The sequence below is a fragment of the Sciurus vulgaris genome, assembly GCF_902686455.1.
Source record: "Sciurus vulgaris genome assembly, chromosome: 14".
NCBI lineage: Eukaryota > Metazoa > Chordata > Mammalia > Rodentia > Sciuridae > Sciurus > Sciurus vulgaris.
In genome coordinates, this window is record NC_136475.1 from 65,749,887 (window position 1) to 65,766,225 (window position 16,339).

A 16,339-nucleotide genomic window follows, 5' to 3' on the forward strand; every position below is an offset into this window, starting at 1 on the left:
TTAAATCATTAAAAATTGATTATTTTAAGGCATTGCTCAAAAGGAGAAACAGTACAATCTAATCACAGCACTTGCTTTTATTCTTCTGTAGCAAGCAGTGCTATTTGGTTGCAAGCATGAAAAGTCAACTCTAATTGAAGCAGAAAATAAAAATTGTGGTAGGTCACAGGGTGGCTTATGGGAATAAAGGGGAAGATGGGAGGAAGCTGAGTAGAGATGTGAAATATTTAGCTCTGGGGGTCTGGGTGGTAGGAACAAACAGAAGTCTCTCCTCTGGGAACACTGAGAAAAATGAGCTCCTTATGAAATCTTGTGACAGCTTTTATAAATTATTGTTCAGGGAGCAACAGGCAGGCATAAAAAAAGAGTGATGTTTAAGAAAAACATGTACTTCAGAACTCCTGAAGCAGAGTCAATCAACAGGCATGCACTTTAGTTTGTGTTGATCAAGATGAATTATACTCATTTAAAATTGGAAAGAACCCAATGAATATTCTATATAAAGAACATGCCTTAAAGCAAGGCAGCACTAGGAGTAATAATAATTTTTTACAACCCAGGTTTGCTACCTTTGACATCCATCAATGCAAAAAAAAAAAAAAAAAAAAGGTAAAACTGTGCAATGATAAACTTACTAAGAGTCACAAAACTTAAGTGGTCATTGGGAAAAAGGAGGAGGAAGAGCCATAGTTCTAAATGGAAAAATAAAACTTGGTTTGGGTAGAATTTATGATGAATTCAAAATTAGTTCCTCTGGATGTATGTTAAATTTTATTAAAATAAATAAACTTTACAAGACCATGTTCATACTCTACTCTACGTACCTGCTGTTTAGTTCAACAGAATTTTCTGACAATTCAGATGGTGCATTAGTGTTAATTGTCACAGAATTAAATCCCAAAGTCTTGGTGGTATTAGGACAGAGTTTGTAATTGTTATTAGATGAGAAGTACGCCACTTTCCTAATACTACAATACTGTAGAGGGAGTACTTTAATTGCACAGCCTGGTATTCAATCATATGCTTATTATCTATGTATCTTTGGGATTTAATGTGAGCCTTTTTCATTCTTAACTTCCTCATACAAAAGCAGACTAGTCACTGGTTACTAGTACTCCACATCTCCCAGGGTTGTGAAATGTGTCAGGCAAAGTTAGCGGTGGTAAATGACCTTACAAACTATATGACATTTCACAAATGTAAGGATTAATTACATTTACATTGACACATTATGTAATAATAAATTTTGGGGGAAAATACTACTTTGGATTTCTTGACTAGGCCATAAAAGCAGTATTAATAGAATTCAGGTTCATCATGACCATTTGGAGCAATGTTTCACAACCCAAAACAACATTTTTTTTAAAGATTTAACTGCAATGTGCTAAATTTATGTTGTAACCCTTAAAAGGACATAATTTATGTCTGTAATGCACGAATCTCCATAAATGATTTTTTAAGACCATTCAAAGCAGCACTAAAAAAAGCTGCAGTTGCAATGACACCCTTGACATGACAGGGCATGAGCATAATTAATACTGCATATAAATATAATCTCAAAGTATTGTATTATAGGCTTACTGCTTAATTGTTCTGAAATGATAGGGTATGTTTCCTTTAGGCCAAATCACTGAGAATTTTTTAATTGCCCTTTAATAGAAATTATACTGTATTTTTAGCCTAGAGAAAACAGTCTATGGGAACCACCTTCTCCCACCCATGTCTTGGCAGTAGGAACTAGTGTCTCAGATCAGGACTATTTACTGATTCCCATGGCAACAATGTGCTTTATCTTGCATAAATCCTAATATCATAAGGACTTCATTGTTCTTTAGTATGGTATCTCAACCCTAAAATAATGTTCTGGATGTGAAATATAAATCCTCTAAATAGAAGATTAAAAAAATTAAAAGCTTGCTTTAATGCTAGACTCTTAAGAAGCCACTTCACTCAATTTTCACTTGGGAATAAACCCTGAAATTTCTGAGAACTTTCAAAGAAGTGAATGAGTTTGAATTGCCCCATTTAATGTGTGACATGAACAAACACTAAATGGGGTGTGGCAATATTGGGGCTGGGCTTTGAATGGTGTCCCCGTAACATGTAGCAATATTGCAGGAGACCCTGCCCAAGTACGTGGGCTGCCTAGGTTCAGTGATATTATCTTCTGTTCTGCACACTTGTAACAAGAAATCGGAGTTTATTCAACAGCAAACTCCACCTATGGTGAGATCGGTTTGTTTTCCAAGTCTTCTAAGTTTGTTAAAGCACACTGGCTAAGATTCTAAATGTCTGCACAAGAAGGTTAAGTTAAACCCATTAACTGCTTAGGAGTCCTTTAAAGAAAAATTCTCCCTCGATAACAAGTGGTACTAGTATTCCTCTATCTCATGGTCAGACCTGGCACTTCTAAGGCCAACAAGATTACAAGCATTTTAATAAAACTAGTGTTCCCGAGAACATCTTCCATGCAACCATGTTATAAGTTTTGTTTAAGAGGGTGTAGGTGGTGGTACAGAAGTGCTATTTCTTTTGATGACTTCCCCTCCAATGTTTCAAATGCATTAACACTCAGCAGGTGATATTGAAATTCTTTTTATCCTTCAGAACTCTCCCTTTGTAAGATCTCAAATGATTGTTAAATCAGAGTTGAGTGAACTGAAACTGGATGTGTCATTCACTGGTTCTTAGTCGAGATTTTACATTTCTGCTCCTGTTAACACCCTCTTCTGGTAATAACAGCACTGTGAGCCAACTCTGTCTGTTCTCTCTTAAAGCCCTGCTGTTCTTTCTCATTTTTCAAGTGCTTCATGAACACATAAAGAAACTTGACATTGTTGTTTAGAGACTGTTTCAATACTCTGGATCCACTGATTGTGCTCTGAATAATTTGCCTTTACCCTTTGCAGTTTAAAGACTACCAAATGAAAAAGAGTGTTGTACCTCTAAGCACAGACAGAACAGTTCCAGGAGTGAAAGTTGCCATTCTCCAGCTTGCCACCCAAAGATCTAAAATAAATGCATTTAACAAACAAACAAACTAACATTTTCTACTGAGAATGCTAATAGGGAGGCTTGGGCAAAGAAGGCAAATGAATTTTCATCTCTCTGAAGTCAAGAATTCATTTTATTTATGTTTGTATTCCATGTAGTGCCTGGTCTCATCAGTGCCTTACAGAGTTAGAGAAACCAAAAAGGGAAAAGAAAATGTTTCTGAATCACCATGTGGTCTTTTCATAATATAAATAGGAGGAAAGTTTTTCTAAATGAAGATTACACTGATAAGAAATTCTCTACGAAATACAAGACATAATTTTGGAGGATGTTGCTTACATGGCTATTTGTCTGTCTTTTCATATGTGCCAGTGATGCATGTTTGTGATATATGAGGTATGACTATAAAACAATGAGCCTTGGCTTTAAAAATATATACTTTAAACAACATTTAAACAATATTTGGGTTACAGTGATGCTTAATAAAATAAGATATGTTGAAGTGCTTTGAAAACTGCAAAGAAGTATCCAAATATAAAACATTGCAATTATACTTCATTCAAGAGCAAATATTTATTAAGCAGCTTTATATATGATCTATATCAATAATATCAATAAAATAAGTACATTTGGATGGACAGAGAAGAATGAAATGACTTTTCCATACAACTACAGAAAAGAAAAATTAACTGTTATAAAAATTGAGAACTGGTGTGGAACAAGATGAAAAGTGAGTAATATCATCCATAGATCGTCTCCATATAGATCTACCATTTTCAATAGCTATCCATAAGTCAAACAACCTTCATAAGGAAGCTTGAACCATAAAGTCTGTCTTAGTATAATAATAAGATGCTTTACAGCAGGCATGAAGGAAAGAGTTGCCCTATCACCCCTTACCCAACTCCAAGCAGCATGGAGGGAGACACCATTCACTTGGGGAGGGGAGAGGGATTAAGGCCAGGCCTTAGATTCAAAACTCAATACCAGACCCACCACAGTGAAACCAGCACTAGGCAGAGCCCAAAAACCTCTGGCCTTAGACCAGAGGAACTGAATTGGCTAAGCTGTTGACTTCTTCCCCCACCTCTCATTCATCCTCAGGCAGCAGATGGGGAGTGGGACTTCACCTACTGGGAACAGGGCACAAGAGATAGCAGGGGACTTCACCTTGGAGTTCAATGCCAAGCCACCATGATGAGATTCAGTACCAGTAGAAGCCAAAGACCCTTTCCTTCAGGACAGAACTTGCAGATGTTCCTCTGGACCTGCCCCAGCATCACACAGAGTCCTAACCCTGGGCAGGACAGACTCAAATTTTAGCTCACATCATTGCCAGCCTTGAAGTGACCCTGAGGCACCATACCCCAGACTGCAGAATCACTGTGACTATGAGACTCGGTGCAACCCAGCCTACTATCTTAATAGTCAAGTGACTGCCCCCTCAGACAATATAGCTATCCCTAAAACAGAACTCACAGATTAACCTCTAGAGCTGTTTGGCACAGGGCAGACACCTGAGCCCCTGTGGGAAGGATTCATGTTTCCGCCAGCATCTCTGCCAGCTGCAGTGTGGGACACAGTCTTATCCCAGTGCTGCACTGGTCTTGGCGGGCTGTGGGGTCCAGGTGTGACATAATATAACAATATTGGCAGTCATAGCCATGGCATAGAAGCCTGGGGCAGGCTTTTCATGGTGATTCTGCCCAAAGCCAGCAGAATAATGCATACCTAACCACAGACTGCTGACAGTGGACAAGATGTCTGGGTCTATCCCAGCTCTAGGGAGAGGAAGACATGGATGAACTACACTATTTAGAAACTCCACAGTTTATGCTGGATGACAAACTGGCTGCAGATTTGGTTCAAAACTGGGCTTGCATAGCCCTCTAGAGCTGGAAAAGTGGTAAGACACCAACAGTAGACTTGCAGGAAACTATCTGCTGGGTGCCATCTAGTGGTACATATCAAAAGTGATTATAGGCTCAGAGAAGAGAAGCAGCCTGCTTAGGTTTTCTGGAAAGAAAGGCACAATCAGAGCTAGATTATGAAGACTGGAAAAAATAGCTAATCTTTCAATGCCCAGATGACATTGCACACCAACAAGCATTGAGATTTCAGGGAACCATGACCTCACATAATGGTCAAATATGATGCCAGAAACTGACTAGGTAGTGTCCAGCATGTGTGAATTCTCAAATGGAGAATCAAAAACAGCTGTTAAAGAAATTGAGTAAGTGTCAGGAGAACATAAAGAAATGATTTAGCATTCTAACAGAGAAAATTAATGGATGAGAGTAATTTAAAAAATAATTAGAAATTTTTGTACTGAAAATATACTAAGTGAAATTAAAAACACAGTAGAAGACACCAACGGTAGACTAGAACAGAAGGAAGAATTAGTGAGCTCAAAGCAGCCTACCTGAAAACACAGAGACAGGGGAAAAAGAAAAAAAGAATAAATAGAAATGAAGAAAGCTTACAGGAAATTTGGGGAAACACTAAAAGAACAAATATTTGGGTTGCTTGGTTTCAAGAAAAAATTGAAATGCCAATAGAATAAAAAATTTATTCAGAGCTCAAAACAGAAAACTTCCCAAACCTAGAGAAAGATAACAATATCCTGGTACAGGAAGAAATACAAATATCTCAATACAGGAAGGTCAAAGATCACAAGTCAGATATAATTCAATCAAGTCTACTCCAAAACATATTATAATCAGACTCTCAAATTTGAAAGATATAGACAAGATTCTCAAAGCAGCAAGAGAAAATAAACAAATAGCCTGTAGGGTGGTGACCCAATTCACCTGACAGCAGACTTCTCAGCAAAACCTTATAGGCCAAGATAGAGTGACAGGAGATTTTTACAGTACTAAAGACAAAAAAGAAAAAAAAAAAACTATAAACCAAGAATACTGTACCCAGTAAAGCTATCCATGAAAGATGAAGGGGAGACAAAAATATTCCCAGACAAATACATAGAAATTAAACAACTTGATCTCAAGCAAACAACTCATCAAGGAAGAAATCAAGAAGAAAATTAAAATATTTATTGAAACAAATGAAAATAAAAAATGTACCAAAACCTACAGAATACAGCAAAAGTAGTACTAAAAGGGAATTTTAGCAATCAATGCTGATATCAGAAAGACAGAAAGATCTCAAGTAAACAACTTATCACTGCATCTCAAGGAGCTAGAGAAACAAAACCCAAAACTAGTAAAAGGAAAGAAGGATTATAGATCAGAGCATAAATGAATGAAATAGAGACTAAAAATATAAAATAATACAAAAGATCAACAAAACAAAGAACTGGTTCTGTGAGAAGATAGACAAATTCTTAGCTGGACTAACTCGGCAAAATAAAGACTCAAATACATAAAATTCAAGGTGGAAAAGGAGACATTACAAATGACACCACAGAAACAGGATCATTAGAGGCTATTATGAACAACTCTAGGCCAACAAATTTGAGAAGCTAGAAGAAAGGGACCATTTCTGGACATCTAGCCAAGATTGAACTGTGAAGAAACAGGAGACAGGTAATAAGATTGAATCAATAATAAAAACTCTCCTATTGAAGAAAGTCCAGAACCAGATGACTTTATTGCTGAATTCTAGCAAACATTAGGAAAAAAAAAAAAAAAAAAAAAAAAAAAAAACAAGTCTTCTTCAATTATTCCAAAATTAAAAAGGAGAGACTTCTTTCAAACTCATTCTGCAAGGTCAGACTTACCCTGATTCCAAAACCAGACAAGGGGACACACACCCATACACACACACACACACACACACACACACACACACACACACACGCACACACATGCACAAGCTATATTCTTGATGAATATAGATGCAAAAATCTTCAGCAAGTGCCAGCGAACTGAATTCAAAGCACATTGAAAATTTATCCACATGATCAATTGGGATCCACCCCATGGATGCCAGAATGTTTCAACATACACGAATCAATAAACATGACACACCACCTCTACATAATGAAGAGCAAAATACACATGACAATCTCAGTAGATGCAGAAATGGCTCTTGATAAAAATCAGCACCCCTTCATGACAAAAATCTGCCCAAATTAGAATATACGTAGCATACTTGGACACAGTAAAGGCCATGTTTTAAGAAGCTCACAGCTAATGTCATAGTGAATGTGAAAAGCTTTCTCTCTAAGGTCAATAACAAGACAGGAATGCTCATTTTCACCACTTTTATCCATCATAGTTCTGAAATTCCTATTCAGAGTAATCAAGCAAGGGAAAGAAATAAAGTCCTTTCAGAGGAATAAGATGAAGATAAATTATCACCATGTGCAGATGGCACAGATGACATGATATTATAAAAGAGGACCCCAAAAGCTTTGCCAAAAAACTACTAGAACTAACAAATGAACTCAGCAAATTTGGGGAATTTGAAATCAACACATAAATTTCAGTAGCATTGTTATCTTTAAATAGCCAATTGAAATCAAAAGTGATTTACAAAATCAATGCAATCCCTATAAAACTACCAATGACATTCTTCACGGAACTTAAAAAAAAAATCCTAACATTTCTGTGAACCCACAAAAAAACTTTGTAACGACAAAGTAATTGTTAGCAAAAAAACACTAACCTGTAATATATTTTGTAACAAAATATATTACAAATTTGTTATAATGAAAACAATAGGTTGTTAACTTTAAAAAAGACATATTCACCAGTAAAGAAGACCAGACAGCCTGGAAGTATACACACACATCTACAGCCAACTGATTTTTGACAGAGGTGCTAAGACCATGTCTTGGTAAAAGGGCAGTCTTTTCAATAAATATTGTCAGGAAAATTGGATATTCAAATACAGAAGAATGAAACTAGACCCCTATCTCTCACTATTTATAAAACTAAACTCATATTGGATTAAAGATTTAATCTAAAACAATAAAACTACTAGAATAAGACACAGTGGCTGCGTGTGGTGGCTCATGCCTATAATTCCAGCAGTTTGGGAGGTTGAGGCAAGAGAATCAAAAGTTCAAGGCTAACCTCAGCAAAAAATGAGTCACTAAGCAACTCAGTGAGACCCTGTCTCTAAATAAAATACAAAATAGTGCTGGGGATGTGGCTCAGTGATGGAGTGCCCCTGAGTTCAATTCCTGGTCCCCCCCCAAAAAAAAAAAAATTAAAAAGTGAAAAATAAGACATGATGGAGCACTTCAGGGCATCAGAATGGGCAAGGATTTTTTTGGATAAAACCCCCCAAAGGCACAGAAATGGGATAACATCAAACTAAAATGCTTCTGCTCAGCAAAGGAAACAATCAACAGAATGAAGAAATAACCCTTAGAATGGGAGAAAATATATGAAAACTATATATCTAACCTGGGATTACTATTCAGAATATATAAAGAACTCAGAAACTCCGTAATAAAACAAAATGAACTGTTTTTTTTTTTAAATGAGCAAACTATCTAAGTAGACATTTCTAAACAAAAACAACAAAAAAATACAGATGGCTAATAAATATATGTATATTGGTGGTGGGGTGCTCAATGTCACTAATCATCAAGAAAAAGTAAGTGAAAGATCGAAGCCACAATAAGATCTTACCTCAGTCCTGTAAGAATGACTGTTACCAAAAAGACTGATGATAATAAGACCTGGTGAGGATTGGAGAAAAGGAAACTTATACATATTCTTAGTGGGAATGTAAATTAGTATAGCCATTACAAAAAATGGTGTGGAAGTGCGCCCCACACTCCATAAAAAAATAGAACTACCATATGATCCAGCAATCCTGCTCCTGGGTTTATCTCCAGAGAAAGTGAAATTAGTATGTCAAAGAGACATCTGCATTCTCATGTTTATTGCAGGACTATTCACAAGAGGCAAGAAATAGAAACAACCTGTTGTCAACTGATGCACGGATAAAGAAAATGTGGTACATATATACAATGGAATACTATTTATCCATAAAAAGAATGAAATACTGTCATTTTCAACAATATGGATGGATCCAAAGAGCATTATGTCAAGTAAAAAATGACAGGTACAGAAAGACTAATTCCACATGATTTTACTCATATGTTAGAATATTAAAAAGATGATTGCATGGAAGTTAAGAGTAAAAGGTAGTTACTAGAAGCTGGTGAGGAGGTTGTGGGATGAATGGGGAGAGGTTAATCAGTGTGTACCAAATTATAATGACATAGGTAGAAGAAGTTCTGGTGTTCAATTGCACAGTAGAACAACTAGAGATAATGATAATATACTATACATTTCAAAAGGTATAAGAAGGATTTTGATCGTTCTCATCATAAAGAAATGACAAATGTTTGAGAATATAGATACGTTTAACCTGATTTAAACATTATAGGATGTATTCATGTATCAAAACATCACATGACACCCCATAAATGTGTGTAATTGTGTGTTTTATTTATCAGTTACAAAATAAACCGAATATCCATTTAAAAACCGATGCCTGACTCTAGAAGCAATGTCTGTTGAAGACCATTAAATGCTGAGGCATTCTTACCTGTCGGATATACAAGTCTGTTTTGAAATGTATTGTGCCTCTTATTTAAAGAGTTATTTTATTATTGTAATTTCAAATAATTAAAGTTCAGAAACTGTTATTAGAAATAATAAAAATATACGGAAGGATTTTTCTCTCCTTCATTGATAGAGTTGCAACCCATGAACACAGTGTAAATGTGGCTACAAAAAAGAAACATGAGATTCATAGAATTTCAGTGAACCTTTCTCCTTGTCAGTAAGAGGTGGTCTGGTGGGGTGGGTGGGTGGTTTTGGTTTGTGTTCTTTCTTTACTTAGGGCATCCATAGGCCTCAAAGGACCTTTCCCTTAGGTCCTATTCCTCAGAAAGTCTTCAATCTTTCTTTGCTTTTGTTTTGTTTTTCTTAAAGAATACTTTTAAAGCTTAAACTTGTATATTAATGTAGGACTTTACTTAGAAGTATAGGCTGCCATTGGTGGTAGCAGTATTATTCTGAAACGTCTCATAGATATATATTTTTGAATAACGATGGTGTTGTTGAACAAAAAAAAAAAAAAAAGAAGAAAGAAAAAGAAAAAAACATGAAACAAAAGAATTCTCCATACCTGCATACCTGGAGTCATGTTGATTGTGTTTGCATTTATTCTCAGCTGCAGTAGCTCAGTCATACCATTGAAAACACTTCTCTTTCAAAAGAAACCTCCATCTCCTGATGGGTCCATACCAGGTGGCTGCCATTTTCAGCTGTTTCTTGATCAGAACACTTGGCTTTGAATTCTGCTTCTTGATGTCCTTGACACAAATGCGGAAGTACAGGGATGACACTTTGAAATGCCTTGTTGCACTTACAGGTGTTATATAACCCCATAACAAGTTGAAAACAAATCACTATGATTGACACTGTCGCTGAAGAACTGTGGTTTCAGCTATTTACTAATGGCTGTTGGTAAGAATTTCCTTGAGTATTTTGACCTAGAGATTCTTTCTCCCTATTGAACACGGATGGATAATTGTTTTTTTTATTCAGTATGAAAAAGACTGAAGAGAAGCAGAGTATTTACTGAGCTTAGACTTCCTTGGAAAGCTGTTTCTTTAAAGCCGCTTGTAGATGGTTCTAAACTTTCTCAGCATGAGCACTGGCTTGGAAAAATATGTATATCTGTGCAATGTCTATGCATTTTTCTAAACACTTGTTATGCTTTTTTCTACATTAATCAATAGTATAGATGACACATTTAATTTTTGATAGGCTGGGGTAACTCTAATGAGCTTGAGACATGCTTAGCTCCTAAAAAACTTAACTCCTAAAAAAAAATAATAACATTTTGCAAAATCTTTTGATTTTCCTTTGTAACTCATGGCCAAGTGTGTTTGGAGAACTACCTCACCTTAGCCTTAGCATCACCACTCAATTATCCCAAGTGCACCAACCTACCTACCTTATTCAATCTGGTTCCAACTAACTTGACAGGCAGCCTCCTTATTTACTAGTGTTTTTAAATTACCTTCTCCTCAACATATACTCTGGGATTCAACTAGAGTGTGAAGAGAGAATGGTACAGATATTTCAACATTTTCTCTGTACTTAGCTGTCCAATAAATTCAATCAAAATATCTTGAAATTGCCTACCACTATTTCAGCTCATGTTTTCAAACTGCCTACTATAACTCAAAAACAAAACAAAAATAAGCAAATAAATATCCTTTGCTCTTTTGTTTTTTATTTAGAATTATGTCACTCTCTGCTCTATAGAGATAAGGGATGTAATCATGTCTAACTAGGTTGTCAGACTAGGAAGCTAGAATAAACCTTAACTGGTCCACTATTACAAATTATTAGTACAACCTTTCAGCACCAACATTTATAGTCAATATCTAGTAACAAGTAATCTTAATAACCACAAAAAATTTGAGTGAATTAGGGGACTATTAGTTCACAAATATTTAATTAAGAATATAATGCTATTGGGCACCCTAAAGAGATACTGAAGTATATCATCAGCATACCCTGAGCTCAGTAATATTCTCTTTCAGTTAAAAGGAAAATATTCAATCCCAATAGAGAGCAAACTAGAGTGCTGTTTTGTTTGTTTTTTTTTTTAAATGAGATTATGGCCTAATTCTTAAATAGTTATAAAAAAAAAACTCTTTCCACTCTTCTTGTTACCTCCTTGAACAAGGGTTTTGTGTGCCATATAAAAGCAGAGGAGTCTCACTGGGCTTCTGTGATAAGCCAGAGAACTTGAAGCCTAGAAAAAGTTGACACCAGTCGGGATTTCTATTCTATCACTCAGAGGCTCAAAAACAGAAGTTTGAACAATCTCCTTGCAAATGAAGATCATATGGGACATGAGTTTGGAAAGAAGTGGAGGCAAGCGTGTCTGTTATTTACAATGGCAGAGAAGAGCAAACTCAATCTCTGTGAAGAAATCACAAATGAGATTGACTCTTCCAGGATCATCTTGCAGGTCAGCTCAGTTAAATCCAAAGTCTCAATGATGACCCAATCATGGAAACTAAAACACAAGAGCATTCATAACACACATAGTCAAATAGTTTTACAATACCACTTTAAATGAATTAAATATTTTTGCTGTTTAAAGCTATTAAAATTGCTTAAGAGCCTCTGGATGTTAACTCTATGGTAAATGTCCAATGTCTTGGGCAGAACTTACAATATAAGTGATTGTATAATCATGGAAGTTCATTTGTTGAGCTATTTGAAACCCCAACGCTTCATCCTGACCAGTAATTTTGCACTACGACACCCCTCTTCCTCCTTCTCTATTTTTTTACCTTATATTAGATGGACTAGTTAGCCTAGAGGTAAGACATCTCTATAGCAATAAAAAGACATTGGGTCTCTTTCCAGAAGATGGCAAGTGAGATACCAACAAACCACTTCACTGTAAACATGTGATATTATAATGACTCTAGGATTCTGTTATTATCACATGTCATCAAACAGGAAAATTATGTCTTACAGAGAACAACAATTTTGATAGAGCCATAACTCCTTCATTTAACATATCCAAAATAAAAAAGCTAGACATACTATGAGAGTTTTCCCTTTGGTTTTGTACTTTACTCCTCAATACCCCTAAGTTTTTGCCAAAATGGAATTCTTCACAATTAGCCAGATTCTGCACCAGGTTGCTTCTTGGTTATTACTTAAACTGTTCTGTACACCTGCTTCAGGAACCAGAAGTCTCATTCAAAGTGATGCAATAATCCTGTGAAATCTTTCATTATCCTTTAGATCAGAAGTAATTTATTTATTCATCCACTCATTTAGTCATTTATTAAACTAAATATTATATTGTACACCTACTGGGTGCTCCATTGTAGTGATACACATGTAAATGGAACTTATTCCCTGATCATATGGAACTTGAAGCCTGATGGAAAAGTAAACCAAGTGACCCAGCAGTTATGGTGTGGAAAGGTAGAAGTGTGCTTCAAAAATACAATCATACTGTGTGGGCCTGAAGAAAGGGCAGCAGATCTGACCCTGGAAATTCAAAGAGTGTTTTAGAAGTTAATGAAAGCTATTCCAAGCAGAAAGATCAGGCATGGAGGGCATGGCAGAAGGGGTATAAGTGAAACCAAGATCTCCTACGTGGTTAAGCTGCAGAGGCACTACAAGTCTTTTAAACTGGCTTAAATGAAACAACCTTGGTGGGTGGATAATCATAGATGAAATTAAGATGTAGACAGGAAGTAGATCTTGATACATTTTTAAGATCTAATTTTAGAGTTAGACTTTATCTTGAAAGCTTTAAGGAAGTACTGAAAAATGCTGAGCAGGAAGTTGCAAGGTCAGAATTTAGTTTTGAATGGCATCATCAGGGACCCAAACAATTAAGCCAGAAATGTAAGAGACAGATGTACTTCCACTCCTGCCCTTAATCATTTGTATTTAATCCACCAAATCCCATATTTCTTTATTAAATATACCGAGGTTTCATATGCTTATTTTCACCTCTGTGCCATAATCTCAAGCTCAAGAATCTCAAGAATCATCCAAACTATCTCAAGATTTTTCAAGAATAGGTTATCTGGTGTCCTATAAATGTAAATCTGTTAATACCACACCCTTGCTTAAAATACTTTATCGATGTAATCCTAAAGAAGGTGAATAAAGAAGGTCCCTCTGAGGACCTCTGAGGACATTTGAGGTAAAATCCACAAGATTTCTAGAATCTAACCAGGAAAAAATCAGAATGATGTCACCAATTGAGTGAAAAAGAAAACTTTCCCATAGGAGAAAATATTTGCAGCACAGGTCTTATGTACAGAGTTAAAATAAAATAATAACAACATGAACAAGTGTCAGATTCTCCACAACAGAGAGGTGAAAGATAATGAGGAACATAATCAAGTCTCTAATCCCAAGGAATACAGCAAGATCCCCGTTCAAGTTTATCTGTGCTTTGGTAACCAAGATGCCCAATCTAAATAGCAGAATAGAATAAAGGGAATAAAAATTTCCAGTGCTAAGTAGCAACCAGTTGGTGATTTATACGGAGTTAATAGATAAAGAGAGATCAAAGCCGGGCTGCAGTTTTAAGAAAGGCTTGGCAGAGTGCCAACAGGTGAGGCTTTCGCAGGCTGCTAGTTGAGGTATAGGACCTGCTCCCGCTGAGGACCAAAGATTAAAGCAGCTCAGTGTTTTAGATATGCAAAGCTTCCATCTGAGAATACCTCCAACATTTAAGGTCTCCATTTCCTTCCAGACACCTCAGTGCTTGACCACAGAAAAGAAGAAAATTGTCTCAGAATTCTGCTGTCTACTGTGCTGCTGGGATAGAATATCACCTATTTTATTAAAAATGAATTCAGGTATTGATGATGTTAGAGTTTGTTAGAATCCAAGCAGGCCATCATGGAAGACCAGATGGCAATCTCAAAAATATTATTAAGAGGCTACATTTTAAATCCCCTCTTGTTAGTAGACACCTTATGATCTGATTCTTTATTTCCAATTTTTCCCTCATTCTTATCTCTAACCCTATATTCCTTAATGACATTTTTCAGGTACCCTTGTTTTTGGACTATCCATAGAGCAATATATAGAAAAGACAGTTTGTACAGCCCTGTAAAATTAAAAGATATTTAATATAGCCATCACTCTGTGAAGACACCACAGCAGAGAAGAGCCACATAGAAAATCACAAAGATAGACAAGAGAAAAAATAAAGGCAGAAGTAGAATCAGATGGGAAATTTAGAAGTTTATCTCCAAAACTGCTCTTGTTCACCATGGATACAAGGGACAGGGAAAGTCTGCTCTCTACATTTCACTTGGGTTTTTTTGGGGGGGTCGGGAGCAGTACTGGGGTTTGAACTCAGGGGCACACAACCACTGAACCACATCCCCAGCCCTATATTGTATTTCATTGAGAGATAGGGTCTCACTGAGATACTTAGCATTGCACTTTTGCTGAGGCTCAAAATCCTCTTGCCTCAGCCACCCGAATCACTGGAATTACAGGTGTGTGCCACCGCACCTGGTTTCACTTGGGTTTTTGAGAGTCTGGGAAAAGCGAGGCACAGTGGCACAAACCTGCAATCCCAGATACTTGAACTGTTAGAAATTGTTCTGGATGTATATCAAATATTTTGGTATCTCTAGATATATCTAATTTATCCTCTGTCCTGAAGTGATGAATTTCTTAATTTAAGCATCATTGGACTCTTAAAATAAACCCTACTTGGTGCTTGGGAGGCTGAGGCATAAGACCAGCCTAGTCAACTTAGTGAGACTTGTCCTCAAAGTAGAAAAGAAAGATCAGGCCATGTAGCTCAGTGGTAGATTATCCATGGGTTTATTTCCCAGGATCGCAAATATGCAAAAAAAAAAATATATATATATATATATATGCATATATATATATATATATATATATATATATATATATATATATATATTCTGGGCCTCCTGTGTTGACCTCATACAGTTTTGTCAACAGAGCTGTCTTTCCAATCCAGTCTAAAACTTAACAACACATCAATGGAGAACTACCATCATACAAGGTTAGTAGCTAATTGTTAGGTGAAAAACAGGTAATAATAGCTAATAGAAAAGTAACCAAAACATGCACTAAGATATAAGTTGGTATAAATGACAATGCAAGTACCCTCTCACTACAAATTTTTCACTTGCTATTTGAAAAAAGACTTTCTTGCTTCCCATTGGCCCTGGTAAATTCTAATCCTTTTAACCTGTCCTAGACCACCCTTTCTTTATGTTGTATAACACTCATTAAAATCTAATATTAATCACTGACATTCCTGAGAAACAATATTAAATGAGACTCAATCTCAGCACTCAAGAACTCATGATATAACTGAAGAGTCAACATAGCACCATAAATTGTACAAAGAAAAATGAGAACAATTCCATTGAGTCTAGATGAATAATTTGTGGAAGTCTTCACAGTGGTTTGTATTTTGATTTTGAAGGATGAACAGCACTTTCAAAAGGAAAGACATTACAGGAAAATCTGTACAAAGGCTTAATCATAAAGAATAATGATATAATGTGTGTGAGATATAGTCAAAAATTTATTAAAATTAGAGAATGAGTTCTAGGAGAAAGAATGATAGGAGACATAACTAGGTGGAGAAACCCTGAAGGTAAAAGTTTACCTCATGATCACTGAGAAGCCAGGGATAGGTTTAGCAGAAAAATACAAGTGTGTGTTTGCTATTGTTGATGATGGTATTATTATAGATAAATATTTAAGGATTGTAACTCAAATGGAAAACGTGCCTATGTAGAAGGGGGCTGGTATTGGAAAATCAGATTGAAAGTTTTTCCAGTGAACAAAAT